General features: G+C 38.3%; 1 pseudogene; it reads left to right on the top strand.

Moving 5' to 3' along the window:
- The first annotated feature begins 8,643 nt into the window (after positions 1-8,643).
- Positions 8,644-9,535, top strand: LOC147453656 (uncharacterized; annotated as a pseudogene).
- Positions 9,536-11,513: the final 1,978 nt, after the last annotated feature.

Genomic DNA, 11,513 nt, shown 5'->3' with positions numbered 1-11,513 from the left:
TAGATGGCCTGTAGAGCTGGTTAGTCACTTTTGAAGCTATGGACTTGTCCTCTACATAGTCTTGATGTTAACTATCCAGTTTTGGCTCATTTGGAGTCAACTTGACTTCATATGTCAAATTTGACGCTTTGTAGCATTCGAGCTATTTTCTGTTGTCTGAGAGCTTGTCTTGATTGTATTCGTGAAACCATCCATGTACATTGTGTATAGACCCAGTCTATAAGCTGTCCTTGGAGTCAGAATCCAATTCTGACGTATGGCAAAAACCTAGATTATCTACTTGGGACCCCCCCCCCCCCCCGCAACCTTTGCCAAATGGTCATCTGGTGATATAGAAGTGCTCTATTATATAGGGGCATGCTACAGTTCAAGTCTCGTCCAATTTGGTTGAGCTGACATGCCACTATGGTCAATTTGTGTCGTAGGACAGACTTCTTAAACTATTTTTCCCCAAATTCCCCTGTAAGTCCTACTAGGCCGTGAAATCTAAGACTCGAAAATTTCTTCAATCAGATTCCGTTAGCTCATTCTGCAAGAATTTGCGAAAGTAGGCCTTGGCAGCTTAATCTAAGCTTCCCGCTTCCATCTGTCGATTCGATTGAAATTTTTTGTGCATGTCCGTCTTGTCCTTTTGATCATCAACGTATCTTCAGTTTCTCCATCTGGGTCATTTTCTATTTATTATTAATTTTTGACCTGTTTTTTGAAAAAATCAAAGAAAATAATAAAATACGCTAGTAAAAGTGAAAAATCAATAATAAAAAAAATCCATTGAGAAACATTGCTTTATTGTTTTTTGGTAGATTTGTCTATTTTTAAGTCCCAATATCAAGAAATAATGATGAAAATAACAAAAAAAGATCATTTTGATGATTTTTTGATAGTATATACACTATTTACACTCATTGAGGAGATGTTATCAGTTAAATTTTCCCTACTGATGACTTGTTAAGGGAATTGTTAGGTAATTTTACAAAAAATAACACGTTAACATCCGACTTTTTTCTCCCTCTTCAAACATTGCCCTTAATTACTTAGTTTCCTTCCACCCCTCATAGATGGCGTACTCCGGGACGACTGTGTGCATGGGTTGAACAATCGTTTCTATGCATATCCTTGGTTGGATCTACCATGCTTCGAAGATCAATGCAATTCAATCCATTAAGAGTTGGGTCTTGAGTAATTAACTCAAGGGTTTCTGAGGTCGAGGGTTTCTTTTGCTGTCTCCCAAAGAGCAAATCTTGTAGCTTGTGTGCTCTTTGCTTTATTGTACCGTCAGGATGCTTTGGCACGCTGATTTTTTGAGATTTCGGTATCAAGAATGATGGTTGTTGAGCTTTAACTCGCCATTGGTATCTTGGTTTTCCTTGGATAAAATGTTGTGGTCGAGTGTTTTGAGACTTAACTCTCCACTACTTAAATGCTCTTTTTCCCTCCAAACCCATCTTGTTTTAGATTCCCTACTTGAAGATGCTCTTCTTTGTGTTATGAACCTTGGAACTGTCTTTGGTATATTAGATGATGTTTTGGTCACCCAGATTTGAAGCGGCTTGTCCTTAAGTTGTGCTTTTGGTATCCAGATCTGCCTGACTCCTTGCATGCTACTTGTAGCAGTTGCTTGTCTATAGGATGGAGAAGATTGATTGCTTCTTTGTGGTTTGTTCTGCTCGTAATGTCTTTTCCATTCTTCTTTGCTTGGTGCAATTGTAATAATGAGTTGTCCGCCTTTAGGTGATAGATTGAGCTAATTGGTATCCCAATCTGGTACTGCCTTGTACGTTCGCATCCATGAGATTCCAAGAATCATGGTTTCATTCATGTGTTCATCTGGTAAGCATACAAATTGACAAGGGCATGAACGTCCATGTACTATCACATTTAAGTTGACTACTCCCAATGTCGGTGTTGGGTTCTTATTGCATCCTTTGATAGTCGATATTCCTGATGTCAAAGATTGATTCGTTGCTTTCTTGTACGTGGAATACCTGACTGCATTTACTCAAGCTCATGTATCAACCAACGCATTTGTGCTATGATTGTTCAGCCATACTTTGATGCGAAGGTCCATTCCATCTAACCATTCATCATCTGTTGATATTGCATCCTTTTGCCAGATTCCCATAGTCCTTCATTCAGTTCCATAGTGTTGATGGGAATAGGTATTTGTTGTTTTTGAGAACAGCTTTCCTTTTGAGTACTCGAATCCTAGATTCCTCTTGGGATTCATCAATAACCTCCTGTCATTCTATCTTTCTTTGCTTTGCTGCATGCATCTTTTCTAGCAATTCATTGGTTAGTGGCAAATTGTACTTCTTTAAACGGCATCCACTAATCCAATTAGCCATGGGTTCACCATCTAGGGTGGACAACTTAACTGCTCCACTTGGAGATACGCATTCAATGATAAACGATTTGTTTCTCTTTTTCTTAAATTTGGGAATGTGATGCTTAAGGCAATAGACTAAAACTAAGTCCCACTTTTTTGAAGATTATAGTAACTAGATGGGAATCAAAAAACTGTTTTTGTTTTTGCTTTTGTGCATAGATGTGAGCTACATTTGTTAGCCTTTGCCCATCAAAATTTTCTAAATCTTCAAGCCTCTCTGACAATTCATGTCCAGTACACTCAAGATCCCTAGCTACCCTTAGTGTCGGCAATAGAAATTCTATCGACAGTATGGCATCAAGAACAAGGTTAAAGGGTGTAGCATTTAAAGCTGTCTTGAATGGAACTCTATAAGCCCATAGAGCGGCATGGAGATTCATTTCCCAATTTGTCCATCTTGAACTAACAACTTTAGTCAATACAAAGCTAAGAATTTTATTTGTATGCTCAGCTTGTCCATTTGCTTGTGGGTGATAGGGAGCCAATTTGTTATGGATGACCATAAATTCATTAAGCAGATACTCAATTACCTCATTGAGGAAATGAGTTCCCCTATCACTGACAATTTCTATTGGCAGTCCATATCTTGTGAACACATTCTCTTACAAGAATGCAGTTATGGTTCTGGCATCATTCTTTAGGGTTACTATAGCCTCTGCCCACTTGGTCAAATAGTCTGTAGCTACAATGATATGTTGATCTTGGGTTCTATAAGCAGGTGGCTATATTGGACCAACAAAGTCTATACCCCATTTCGCAAAAGCTCTAGCCCCCATCATTGGTCTTAAAGGCATTCTATCTACAAGGGTTGGCATTTTCTCTCGTTGACATGCATCACACCTTCGAACATATTCCTTGGCATCTGCAAAAAGTTTTGGCCACCATATGCCTTCCATTAAGATTTTTCTTGCGGTGGTTTCACTAGAAAAGTGACCTCCAGCTAATCCAGCATGTACTTGTTCTATAATGGGAATATATTCGTCTTCATTTGCACAAAGACGCAGATGATGATATTTTCCTCTTTGATATAAGTGGTTTCCAATAAGAGCATAGTCTTTTGCTTCAGTTTCAATTTCTCTTTGGCGGCGTTTGCTTATATCCTCAGGAAATATTCGGCTTGATAATAAGTAAGTAACTAGATAGTTACTTCACTTAGGAACAAGTGATATTTGGAACAATGTCACATGAGGTATGGGTGCGTGTTTCTGGCATTGAGGATTTTTTTTTTGCAAATGAGTGAACGTCACTCCTCATAGTTGGCCAATACTCCAAGTCTCAAGATCCATTGCATAGTTTGATCTTCTGCAAAGTGAAGCCCCACTATGGTAATATGTGCTTGACTTAGGTATTGGGTTTTCTCTTTAGGATTAATACACAAAAATAGTATTCCATCTCGATTTCTTTTGTATAGCCTTCCATCTAGTAATTGATATGTAGCCAATTGCTCAATTAATCCAGTTGTAATAGGAAGTGGTATTTCCAAATCCACTTGAGCTATGGTCATCAATGATACCATATTTTTCGACCATCGAGGTATCATTTCCACGGAGAACAGATGTGCATCTGGTAGATCATCGTCTACTCCCTTGGATGGTTCTCCTGAAATAATTCTTGATAATGGATCTACTCTTTGATGAGTGGTGCCCTTTTTCACAACTACAGTGAAATCAAATTCCAAAAGAATGATGAACCATCTCACTATTCTTCCTGTGTCATGGCTTGTTGACCAATTACAATAAGGCTTGGTGGTCCACAAAGAACACAAATTTGTTAGCTAATAGGTAATATCTATACTTCTTTACGACATAGATCATTCATAATCCTTCCCTTTCGGTGGTTGTATAGTTTTTCTCTGCCATTATCAAATGTCTACTAGCATAAGAAATAGGAAAATCAATTTTCTCATCTCCTAGTTGAGCTAGTATACACCCAATGGCAAAATTGCACGCATCTACATATATGTGGAATATCTTATTCCAATTTGGTGCTTTCAATATTGGAGCTAAAGTGAGAGCTTGCTAAAGCTTCATGAAGGATTCTTCACACTCATCAGTCCATTCAAAGAGTGTAATCAAGCTGTACATAGGTTTTGCAATTGATGCGTATATGTAAATGAATTGTCTGTAATATCCACAATGTCTCATGAAATCTTGAACCCCTTCGACTGTTGTCAGTCTAGGTAATTCAGCAATAACACGAGTTTTATCCATATCAGTAGCTATGCCATTTTTAGACACTATATGTCCAAGAAATTTTCCTTGTCTACCCATAAATGTGCACTTTTCAGGATTTAAGAAAATCCTAAAAATACCTTTTTGAGGTGTTCAAAATTATCAGCCCGGATTGATGAATGTACACATAGATCATCCATATATACTTCCAAGAAATTCCGAAGGTATTCAAAAGCATGGCTCATTAATCTTTGAAAGGTCGCAAGAGCATTAATTAACCCAAAAGGCATAACCCGATAGGAAAAAATACCCCATTCAGTTGCAAAGGCGGTTTAATGCTAATCTTTGGGGTCAACCAAAAGTTGATTGTATCCCAAAAAGCCATCAAAAAAGATGTAAGCTTCTTTTCCTGCAACTCGTTCTAAAGCATGCTCAGTGATTGGAAGAGGAAAGTTGTCACTAATGGTAGCTGCATTCACTTTCTTGAGATTGACACACACCCTTAATTTTCCATTTTTCTTGGGTACTACCACAATTGGAGACACCCAATCTGTGTGCTCAATTTCATAAATGAATTCGGCTTCCTTTAGCTTTTCTATCTCTTCTTTGATCTTTATGGAAAATGTCTCATTATAAGTGTATGGCCTTTGTCTGCTTGGTTTTGCATCATCTCTCATAGGTATGGTATGTTGATAGATTTTCGGATCAACACCCTTGAGATTCTTATAAGACCAAGCAAAGATATCTCGGTATTCTTTCAGTAAACTTAACAAAAGCTCTTCGTCTTCTTCCGTCAGGTTATTTGCAATATAGGCAGGTCTAGGCTCTTCTCTTGGTTTGGCCCGATCTATTTTTTTTGCGTTTTCAGGTCCTTCGTAGGACTTGCCCTGTTTTCTTAGTTCCCTGACAGGTTGTTCGACTATGATTTTTCGGTCTTGTAGAGTATATTTCTTATAATGGGATGGAACACTCATTACATATTTACCTTCCTCCTGGGTGGTTTCCATTTCAGTTGTATATATCTCCTTTAGACCCTTCTTCAACTCTTGATACTTGTTTCTCCGTTCAACTCGTGTCATGGTTGAATCCTTGTCCTGGTATTTAGGTTTTGTTTGAGTTTATAAATTTGATAGTTTTCTTTGTATCGCATTTTATCAAGGACTTTTGAGCATCTTGACATTATTTATAAAACCACCTATTGCATTATCTAACGTTGTTGATACCATGGACATGCTTTATGGCATTTGAAGCATTCTTTGGCACAAGAACAAACAATTTTTTTGAAAGCTTTCCATTTAGTTTCCAATGGTACATCATATTGAAGCTTTGTTATCCACAACTTTTGATCAACCGGCTCATTTGAAATCCATACACAGAGATAACTTCTCTTCCCTTTTGGTTGGGATTATCATGCTTGTAAGGTCAATAAATAAGTTATGATGGTCTTGTTATGGGGTCCATGGTCCAAGCGTAAAACTCTTTATGTGATACATGATGGCTTCGGAGAGTAGCATATAGTCAATCACACTTTACCCATTGTGTTTTACAGGTAAATCCATCAGTTTCACTCCATAAAGCTACACCATTGGCAATGAGCATACTTGTGCTATTTCCTATGTGTAAAAGTAGCTTTTCAAAGTGATTTGGCTCTTTCTCATCTATTGAAGTACGATCATACAAGTGAAATTCCTCAACTCCCTTGAAATGTATGGCATATCAAATTGTTGAGTATCATGTTGTAATGTTTTTTTGTGAGGGTGTGCTTGCGAATACACACAAACACCTCTCCTTCTAGGTTTTTGCCATCACAAGTATTACTTTGGCTTTTGGCATTGGCAAACTCAGTTTTTGGCTTGTGGCATTGACAGTGGACTTTGACATCCGGCCTTTTGGCATCCGCATCCCATTGCATCTTTGCCATTGACGGTCTAGCACGGCTTACCTCCGACATCCCCTTCGTAGCAGCACCACACACACATAGGTAGATAGAAAGACAGGTTATATCTGGCCATTTCCTTGATATAGCAAGGTTCTCCTCTTGCGCTTCAATTTCGTCTCCATCACGCATACCCAATGACATACGCGGCTCTAACGGCCTTTTTGAGAAGTAGGTTTTCTCAGCGAGTAACATCTTCATAGGAAGTTTGCGATATAGATCATACTTTTCCTGGGTGTAAATCCCACAGGACATGTATGCTATATGCAAACACGTGGTTGCTTATCCATGTGTATGATTTTCGACCAAATTTACGATTGACAAGCTTTACAATCGATCAGATAGTGTGTCTCACTCTCAATCACGTCTCAATCTCAGTCCCAATCCCAATCTCACACACACTCGCAATCACAATCACAATCAAAACTCAAACCTTATCTTGAGAGATGAGACTGCTTCCTCATTTGGTGAGAAAATAGCTAAGATCATCCCAATCTAGTTTTTTCTTCATGATTTGCAAGTGTAATTCCTTGGCCACAATATTGTACTCCTCAAGCAACTTCACGACTACCAAATCAAGTAATCCAGTACTCATCAAAACTCGTTTGTGTCACCAAAATTTCATTTTGATATAATTTAGACATTGCCATGGTCTTTCCCTCTCTAAAAATGACTATACTAGAGAGAGAAAGCACATGTCAAAGGGCAATGAGGTATGTAAGGAAGTGTATTCATGGTTAAGGAAGTGGCAGAAGATGAGTCCCACTTTATAAGGAAGTGTACTCATGGTTAAGGAAGTGGCAGAAGATGAGTCCCACTTTATAAGTGCATCTAAGAATTGAAAACGAAAAAATTTGGCTTATTGTGGGTGGAAACGGGAGGCAAGGTAGGCATGTGGATTGGCATGAAGGCTTAGAACATTAATTTGCCTCCAAAAGAGTCTAAATCTCCATATTCATACTCCTATACTTTGGATGACTCCACATCCGCTTGGAAGTTCCAAATTTCTATTTTTGAAAAGGGGAAAATAGTCTTCAATAAGTCGGTCAGACTTGCACTGTCGTGTCGTGGAATGTACATAATGTGAAATAAAAACATCCACCTCACTTTTGACACTTCTCAATGCATGGAAAGAAAATGAGTAATGTACATATTGTTATATGCTAAAGCGGCTATTGCGGTCGCTATCATGTATATACCTATCGAGGAATTGTGGCCTTGGATGTGGTGCCTTTGCGTGCTTTTCCAATTGATAAGATGCTTAATTTAGTTTGAAAATGTACATATTCCAAGGGTTTCATGGTGGCACACTCATCTCAGCTATAAAGACTGATGCGGGCAAAAATTGTCGAAAATAGCAGCTAACAGGCGTTGTTGCAAAATTGCATGAAAAGTGACCCAAAATGATATATTGATGAAAAATGATGCATATCTATGGGTTTTATGCTTATGCGAGTGATCCCATAAATTTAGGGAGTTCTATGACTTTGTTTGGGATTTTTCGCATCAAAAATGGCATTTTGGGGTCAAAAATGAGCTAAAAATGACTGAGTTTGGGTCTAAAGTGGCAAAATGGCCCAAAAATTGACACATTGGCTCATATTTCCATGGGGAAGAGATAGAGAGGGCTGCTTTTTACTGAAAAACCTGCAATTGTCTTCTACTGGGCAATATCTTCCATGGTTGCCCAATCTATATGTGTTGCAGTCCTGCCTCTTCGCAATCTTCTATATCAGCTCGTGAGGGTCGTGAATTAGGGTTTTCCCATATCAAAATGGTGTGTGGGCTTCAATTTAGAAGCTCAGGACAAAACATTGTTATATGAAAAAGATGAGGATATACTCAAAGTTGTTTATGCAAAACTTGGTGTCTCAGTTTTGGCACATGAGCATTGTGCTTCCTTCTGTGATGCTATGGAGTTTGCACATAGACCTATAGTCAAAGATACTATGGATGGCACTCAATCTTCAAAAGATGCTTATGTGAGCTCAATTTCTATTGGGGGTTCATTGGAATGGATTTCTTTTTGTGATGCTTACACTGCTTTTGGTGAATTAGTTATGCAAAAATTGTCTTGTTATGAAGAAAAGGATGACAAATATGTTGCAAAGCATGTGGTAGAGCATGGATGTAGCCAAGGAGATGTAAACATGCAAAACGTAATGACCCAGGATAACATAGAGTATTGTGATTTGGAAGTTGGTTCATGCTTCAAAGAGGTTCAAAAATCTCCAAATGAAAATAATACTTTTTGTGATGCCAATGCTCTTCCATGTGATACATGCATATGCTTGTGGATTCGTGGATGAGATGTATTTCAAAGTCGCAGGCTCTTTTTTGGAGGGGATACAAGTTGATATGCAACCACCCACTCCTACTAATGAGTGGAAGGGTTACGATGATGAAATGGAAAAAGAGTTGACTTCCATCTTTGTGAAGCATGCTGATATTTGTGAGATTGAAGTACAAAGGTACTTGAAACAAGGTGTGATGGTAGAGAAAAATTGTGAAGGAAATATGGCCTATATGCATATCACATGTGATGAGGATCCATTGCAGCATGGCATATGCTCTCAAGAGGGTCCCATTGAAGAGGATCTTATGTATCTTTTGGCTGACGCTTTGGATGGTTTCCATGCCACATACAACAAGGGTTTTGGAAGATATCAATCATGTCATGAATTGGGAGAACAAGAACAAGAGGACATGGAGCTTATGGCTCTTTTAGATGATGCTCTAGAGGAATTTCAAGCTTCTTATGATAGGGGTTTCCAAAAGTACAATGAGATATGTGACCTACAGAAAGAAGAAGATGAGCATGAGGTAGATCTTATGATATTCTTGGATGAGGTTTTACATGATTTCATGCGTGTAAGAGAAGTTATGCATGTAGCTTATGACGCACCAAATGAGGTAATGGATAATATGGAGCTTGATGATTTAGAGATGCATGATCAAATTTTGGATACTAGAGGGGGTCATACAAATTCACTAGAAATTCATGCTATGTGGCATATGTGGGAATCTGATGTTACCACATGACCTAGGAGGACATTATGATGCTTATGGACTTTGTTTAAGTATTTTTACGCCCTTAGATAGAGGGAAATTCTTTGATGTTCTTGATGGATATTCCTCTAATCTTATGCCTATCTATCTCTCCCCAGTAAAGTGTCTATATATATGTGTACCTCAAGTAGATATAGCCCAAGACATCTTTGATCCTCATAACTCATAACCCTAGAGAAAGGATTGAAACCCTCTCTATATAAGCAGTAGAAACGGCCCTGTATCTCATAGTACATTGTGCAATGACATATGTAATGTAGCTATGTCTTTGTCAATGGTTTGTCCATTTTCTCTCAATTTCGCACCACTTAAGCTCCCCTGGATCAGACTGTACAAGAGGAGTTAACCTCTTGACCATTTTGTTGATAAACTTTTCTTGATTGATAGATGCCGCTGGTTTTGCAATGGACTCAGTCATCTGTGAATCACTGTGCTGAAGTTGGAACTATGTTCTTGTTGTGTCTCTTATTAGATGTTTACAATCGAGGTGTATGCAAACAAAGAAGCAATCAAGTTGGCACATACCGGAGAATGTGCAGGTTCGAAGGGGGTGGATGTCGTGTCGTGGCATGTATTCACTTCACTTTTGACACTTCTCAATGCATGGAAAGAAAAGCAATAATGTACATATTGTGATATATGCTAAAGCAGCTATTGCTGTCGTTATCATGTACATACCTATCCAACGAATCGTGGCCTTGGATGTGGTGTCATTGCGTGCTTTTTCACTTGATAAGATGCTTAATTTGGTTTGACAATGTATGTATTACAAGTGTTTCGTGGTGGCACACTCATCTCGCCTATAAAAACTGATGCAAGCAAAAACTGACGAAAATAGTAGCTAACAGACGACGTTGTAAAATTGCATGGAAAGTGATTCAAAATGATATATTGATGAAAATTGAATGCATATCTGTGCATTTTATGCTTATGCGAGTGATCCCACAAATTTAGGATTTTTTTGACTTCGTTTAGAATTTTTCGCATCAAAAATAACATTTTTGGGTCAAAAATGACCTGAGAATGATCTAGTTTCGGTCTAAAAGTAACAAAATGGTCCAAATATTGACACATCAACTCATATTGCCACGGGGAAGAGAGAGAGGGTTGCTTTTTACTGAAAAAACCAGCAATTTTTCTTCTACTGGGCGATAGCTTCCATGGTTGCCATCCCGCCTCTTGGCAATCTTGTATTTGAGATTGTGAGGAGTGAATTAGGGTTTCCTCTTATCAAAATGGTGTGCGGGCTTCAATTTAGAAGCTCATAAATCTCTCAAAATCAAAAAATCGTCACCGTGAAGGTGAAAGCTTGTGTATTCCTTTCAACTGGTTGATGCTACGACTATGTAATTGGGGACGAGGCTACATGATACCATGAAAGAGGTTTGGGTTTTAATTGAGATTGTGCTTGTATGAGCATTGAGGTTTCATGGCTGAAACTGTAGTGTTTTTAGTCGGTCTTTTTAAGTGAAGTTGAGTGTGATGGTAATCCTCTCATCATAATCTTAACTACAACAACAAACAAATTCCAAGCACGATAAGAAAGAGGGTTTGTGACTTTGTTGTCACGAACAGTTACATTTTAAATCACCCTTAGAAAGAAGGTTGATGATTTTACATAAACGTTTTTTCTTAAAGTGTCTGTGACTCTCATCACGAACTCTCACAACCAAAGGTCCTGCACCTTGCCAGCTAGACCGCACACATCCCGACAACGCTTAGATATCTAAAGCCCTCTTTGTTGAAATAGATATCTATACCCTCTTTGTATAAACAAACAAATTCCAAGCACGATAAAAAAGAGGGTTTGTATAATCTGTATAGATATCTGAAGCCATCTTTGTCGAAGCCCTCTGCATGCTTAGCTCTTGTTGAAATAACTTTCTTATGTATCTTTTATTTATGTTGAGAAATTGAATGCATGTGCATGAGAAGAGTTCCTTTGACAAGA

The sequence above is a fragment of the Adiantum capillus-veneris genome, chromosome 7 (genome assembly GCF_014529385.1).
Source record: "Adiantum capillus-veneris isolate H3 chromosome 7, ASM1452938v2, whole genome shotgun sequence".
NCBI classification, from domain to species: domain Eukaryota; kingdom Viridiplantae; phylum Streptophyta; class Polypodiopsida; order Polypodiales; family Pteridaceae; genus Adiantum; species Adiantum capillus-veneris.
Note: the sequence above shows the minus strand (reverse complement) of the source record. Positions and strands in the feature narration are given on the sequence as shown.